The following is a 6,742-nucleotide window of genomic DNA, read 5'->3' on the forward strand; positions in this document are numbered from 1 at the left end:
ATGATCAACATGCCAGTTCAAGCCCCTGCTGCTGGAAAAGCTGAGGATGCCTGGGTGTCTGGGCCCCTGCCACTCATGTGGGAGACCCAGATGGAGTTCCAGGATCATGGCTTCAGCACGGTCCAGCCCTGGCATGGCAGTCATTTGGGGAGTAAACCAGCAGATGGAAGATATCTGTTACTTTGCTTGTCATATAAGTCAGTCTTAATTTAAAAACTTTTTAAAAATTTATTTTGATTTAAAAAAATTTGTTTTCACAAATTAAAATACACGTTTAATACAATCATTAATGCTGGTAGAGTTTTCCAAATTTATGACTTAGTTGCCGTGAATCATGCATGAACAACCAATTTTTGTAGACTATAAAGGTATATAAAACTACACTAATAGGGCCTAGCGGCGTGGCCTAGTGGCTGAAGTCCTCACCTTGAATGCACCAGGATCCCATATGGGCGCCGGTTCTAATCCCGACAGCCCCGCTTCCCTTCCAGCTCCCTGCCTGTGGCCTGGGAAAGCAGTCAAGGAAGGCCCAAAGCTTTGGGACCCTGCACCCCTGTGGGAGACCCGGAAGAGGCTCCTGGCTTTGGATCAGTGCAGTACCGGCCGTTGTGGTCACTTGGGGAGTGAATCATCAGACAAAAGATCTTCCTCTCTCCTCCTCTGTATATCTGACTTTCCAATAAATGCATCTTTTTCCTTCAAGTGAGTCAAAGGCACGTAGAACTCTTCTCATACCTTAAAAAGCACATTTTCAAATGCCTATCTCAGTTTACAGCTCTGTGTGTGGCAAAAGGTGAAATACATATGCCTACAGTTTAAGTCTGATGGCTTTTTTTCCCTGAAAGTATGCCTTTCCAACCTGATATCATTACTATCCCTCATTTGTTTCTTCTTACAGCCCACTGAGAATATATCTCAGTTAATTATTTGTTTCAACCTCTGATAGAACTACATGGTTAAAAAGATCAATTTGTGGGGCCCGGCATGGTAGCCTAGTGGCTAAAGCCCTCCTCTAGCATGTGCCAGGATCCCATTTGGGTGTTGGTTTGTGTCCCAGCTGCTCTGCTTCCTTTCCAGTTCCCTGCTTGTGGCCTGGAAGGCAGTGGAGGATGGCCCAAAGCCTTGGGTCCCTGTACCGCATGTGAGACCCAAGGGAAACTCCTGGCTTTGAGTTGGCTCTGCTCTGGCTGTTGCAGATATTTGGGGAATGAACCAGCAGATGGAGGACCCTTCTCTCTCTGTAAAATCTAAGAAAAATAAATCTTTTAAAAAAATCAGTTCGCGGTTTTACATTTTAGTTGTTATCCCTTTTAAAAACAGCTGTAAACATGTCATGAAGAATTTGGCTACCTAATAACCCGTCTTCTCAAGGCATTTCACTCACTACTGTGATGACATACTGTTTCCTATCATTTATTTCTTATGGAATCTGTTTTCTTGGCATTGGCACCATTATGTGTGTGTGTGTGGTTTTTTTTTTTTTTTTGGCTATTTTTTCTTTATATTATATCCAGATATGGAAGAATAGAACCTTTTTTTTTTTTCAGATTAGTCTTATTTGAAAGGCAGAATGAAAGAGGGAAAGATGCAGAGACACAGATGCTTCAACTGCTGGACCACTCCCCATAGGGCCACAGTTGTCTTCAGGGCTGGTGGATCCAAAGCCAGGAGCCTGGAACCCCGTTTGGATTTCCTTGAAAATATAAATTTGAATACATAATGAATTCATCCTAACATACCATTCAGTCTAACATGATTCCTACTGGTTTCCACATGGAAGTTCCCTAGAGCAGCATGCATGCACTCTGGCATCTGTTTCTCCACTTACTGAGTTGAAGAAGGAGTGTTAGTGGATTGGAAAGAAACTCTGATCTGTAGTCTTCCAACCCTCTCCAAATTTTTCACTCCATCTGTTTATTTGCTCTAAAGGGACTTTGATTTGTGTTCTTGGCCAGTCTCAAAGTTTGGTGGCTTATTCAGCCTGAGGCTGGAATGATGCTCGGCAGAAACACTAGTAAGCCCGGTACCATGTTCTCCAGGCCAACTCTTACTCTAACAGAGTTCATCACTGAAGATGAGAAGACTAAGGTAAATCTGTCATGACACACGGACCACACCCACACCACTCATCTTTCAAAGGTCAGAGAGCTGCACTGTGAAAGAAATGGACATACTCCAAACTATGTAAAGATTGTCAAAAATATAACAACAACAACAACAAAAGAAATTGACATACTCCAATATTACAGACCAGAGAACCACCTTTTCAGCAATATGCAATATTTAGCAAACATGTTATATTGCCTGGGTAATCAGTTGGCATCCCTTATTTATCCTAACACAGTAGATTCCTAAGGAAACATTGCTAAATAGAGTGTAAATCCATGACCACTTTTTTTTTTTTTTTTTTTACAGAGAAAGGGTTTTGTTCAACTCCTATCATTAATGGATCAAAATGATTCACAATTCATATTATATTCCAAAATTAACTCCAACTAGAGACATTACATTAAATAGTAAACTAGAAAACTGACTGAACAACACATGAAATACATAAACTGGGGAGTTTCCAGTAAGTGGAGGACACCACAAATAATAATTATAAAAGCTAAGGCATTTCAGGGGCCCAGAGCGGTAGCCTAGCAGCTAAAAGTCCTTACCTTGCATGCGCCAGGATCCATATTGGTGCCAGTTCCTGTCCCGGTAACCCCACTTCCCATTCCAGCTCCCTGCTTATGGCCTGGGAAAGCACTTGAGGATGGCCCAAAGCTCTGGGACCATGTACCTACATGGGAGACCTGGAAGAGGCTCCTACTCCTGGTTTCAGATTGGCTCAGCTCCAGCTGTTGTAGCCACTTGGGGAGTGAATCAGCAGATGGAAGATCTTCCTCTCTGTCTCTCCTCTTCTCTGTATATCTGACTTTCCAATAAAAAAAATAATAATAAAATGTGTATATGTACATACACACACACAGCTAAGGTATTTCCAACAACCAAACCTGACAGGATCAAGATCTAGTATGCTCATATGTAAAGAATTTCTTGGAAGCTACAGCCCATGATGATAATTATGGGCACCAATTTGGGTGCCAGATGCTCCACTTGTGATCCAGCTCCCAGCTAATGCACCCGAGAAAAGTGGAAGATACCTAACTAATTGGCCCCTTGCACCCACATGGAGACCCAGAAGCTCCTGGGTCCTGGCTGTAGTCTGCCCCCACTGCAGCCATCTGGGGGAGTAATCCAGAGGAAGGAAGATCTCTTTGTCTTTTTCTCTGTTACTCTGATTTTCAAAAAATAAAATCAAACTTTAGAGAAAGAAACTTCTAATATCTTAATCAGCAAGAAAAAGGAAAACCTATTAGAAAAATAGGCAAATTTTAAGTACAGGCAATATATGGAAAGCCAGAATGGCTAGCAAACATATATTTACTCTTCTTAATAATTAATAATACAGCTAAAAAATACATAAATCAGTAAAAATCACAAAATATCCAGGGCTACTGAATATGTAAAGAAAATGAAACCTTTGTTTTATTAGAAGGGAAAACTGGTAAACCATTCCTGAGAACAACCCAGCATCCCTTAGTAAAGTTAAATGCTATCCTTAAAGCTCTAGCCATTTCCTCTAGAACATTCACATTGGAGAACCAGAGAGAGGGCTCACAGGGAAACATGTATAACTCTGTGTAAGTGGGAATAACCTAAGTATTGATAATCAGAGGAAAATTTAAGTTTACGCACATGAAAACAGCAGAGTGATATGTGCCAACCGCCTATTACAGGGTCTGGAGAAAGTTCATGGAAAATTGCATATTATAAAAAATTGTGCTTGGATTTCAAATTTTTTCACCAAATAAACTTACGTTCTAATTCTGTTTTTAAACAAGTTTTTGAAGTCCCTTTATATAATTAAAACAAATAGTGCTTAAAAACCCAAGCTTATGAGAATGAAATTGATACCACAATATCATTTATATAAAAATTTAAAACTTATAAAAATAACTACAAGTTCTTCAAGAAAATACAGACGAGCTGGGAGGATAAACATGAAATGCAGTAAGGAATGAGGATCATGGGACTGCAGGCAGGGATGTATGAAAGCTATTAAGGCAAAACAGAGCAACTATAGCCTTTCTGTATCCATGATACTGATATCTTTAATGAAGAGTATGATCAATGACTGTTTCAATTCTGAACACTGAGGTCCTTAAAAAACAGAACACTTAACTTGACACAAACAGAAATAATTTAGCAACTTAAGTTAGATTACTTCAACGTTATCCTTTAAAAGGTAAAAATTATACATGGCCATACTGTAGTGATTCATGGAATTCCTGAGTAGTTGAACTGAAAAGATAGCTTCCTCTCCCAAATAACATAAAAATAAGACTATTTCAAACCAAATAATGAGAAAACAAAAATTTCTTATGTTGAACAAATAGTTCATGGTGCTTGGGCCTGGCGCAGTAGCCTAGTGACTAATGGCTCGCCTTCCACATACAGGGGTCCCATACAGGTTCCGTCTCTAATCCCAGCTACCCTACTTTCCATCCAGCTCCCTGCTTGTGGCCTGAGAAAGCAATGGAAGATGACCCAAAGCCTTGGGAACCTGCACTTGGGAGACCTGGAAGAGGCTCCTGGCTCTTGGCTTTGGATAAGCTAGGCTCTGGCTGTTGCAGCTGCTTGGGGAATAAATCAGCTGACATTAGACTTTCCTCTCCTCTTCTCTGTATATCTTTCAAATAAAAAAATAAATCTTAAAAAAGAACACTAAAATAATTTTATTCATTGATTTGGGAGGCAGACACCCCCGTCAGAATGAGAGAGAAAGCATGCCAGGAATGCAATCCAGGACTCCTGCAAGTGGCCAGGACACGGCCACCGGAATGCTCCCCTGCTTCCCAGGGTCTGCACCACAGGAAGTTGGGACTGGGAGCTGGAACCCACAAACTGAATCCAGACACTCTGAAATGGGACACACACTCACATACACGAGATCATTTTAAATTAAATACTGGGCTGAGTTAGAGTATAAAGTATAAAGTTAGAGTATAAAGTACTAATTTTAATTTTTTTAAAAAAGATTTATTTCCACTGCAAAGTCAGATAGGGGGAGGGGGGAAGATCTTTCATCTGTTGATTCACTCCCCAAGTGACCGCAACGGCAGATGCTATGCCAATCCGAAGCCGGGATCCAGGAACTTCTTCCGGGTCTCCCACACGGGTGCGGGGTCCCAAGGCTTTGGGCCGTCCTCGACTGCTTTCCCGGGCCACAGGCAGGGAGCTGGATGGGAAATGGGGCTGCCAGGATTAGAACTGGTGCCCATATAGGATTGTGGCACATGCAAGGCGAGGACTTTAGCCGCTAGGCCACAGCGCTGGGCTGCTAATTTTAATTTTTAGTTAAATATGTGAGCATCTGAAATTCTAGACTGATAGAAATACTGATACTTTTATTGGATTTAAGAAATTTAAATATACATAAAATAACTTACAAAGCATGTAATTTTTAAAATTGTGCTTTTTTAAAGTGCTCATATGTTGGGGAGATGTAGTTGCTATCACTAACGTTTATCAACAAGGAGTCTGAAAAATAATGCAATTTAAAATGTTACAGACAGTGGTGTCCAAACTATAGGTCTCTCAAATATTAATTTTGAAGCCTTATTTTTAATTCACCTGTAATTTTTGTGTAAATCAAGTATTTTTTCTTCAAACAACAAAGACACAGACATATTAGTTTACATAAGTACATACATACTGACAAGAAAAAATGGAGGCTTTTATAATTCCAATCTTGTAAAAGAGTTAATATTTTCCTTTAAAAATATTAATCAAGTTTTATATATTTTATTTCTCCAATAAAAGAAATTTTACAATATTAAAAATAAAATAGCATTGAATTTCTTTTCCACAGAGAGGATAAAATGAAGGATAGCTTATGCACACTTATGACACACTGACAGGTTAACTCAAGTACCTAAATGAAATCTCAAATCATGAAAACTTCTGTCCTCTTAAAGTTATTTAAATAAAAAGAACAGTTTGGTTTCCATTAGTAACTTCTGTAAAGTAATGCTTCTTAAAATTTAGTAGTTGCTAAAAAGGAAAGTAATGGGGCCTGGCTCGGTTGTTTAGTGGCTAGCCTTGCATGCACCAGGATCTCATTGGGATACTGGTTCTAATCCCGGTAGGCCCACTGCCCAATCAGCTTCCTGCTTGTGGCCTGGGAAAGCAGTGGAGGATGACCCAAAGCCTTGGGAACTGCACCCACATGGGAGACCTGGAGGAGGCCCCAGACTTCTGGCTTTGCATTGGCTAGTTCTAGCTGTTGACAGAAGATTTTCCTGACTGTCTCTCCTCCTCTTTGTATATCTGACTTTCCAATAAAACTAAAATAAATATTTAAAAAAGGAAAGTAATGGAGCCATCACCATTATATTTAATCTCATCTTAAAATTAATCTAAAACTATTATTATAAAAAAAAGGTTAGAAAATTTCTATGATTATTCTAGTCTTAAATGCTTTTCCTATAATTTTAACATAAAGGGAATTTCCAGGTACAGTTGCAGTAAGAAAATGTACACTGAATTTAGCATATTTAATCAAACAATAGACAGCTTAAGGAAAGTAAAATAGCTTTGTCATTGATTTTGTGCTATCGTTTTTCCTACAAACCCTAAATAAGCAATCATAAACTCTATGATGACTCATCCTTTCTAATGTAATCACTATTGA

Source organism: Ochotona curzoniae, unplaced genomic scaffold (genome assembly GCF_017591425.1).
Source record: "Ochotona curzoniae isolate NIBS_2020 unplaced genomic scaffold, NIBS_Ocur_1.0 contig_883, whole genome shotgun sequence".
In the NCBI taxonomy this organism is placed as follows: Eukaryota; Metazoa; Chordata; class Mammalia; order Lagomorpha; family Ochotonidae; genus Ochotona; species Ochotona curzoniae.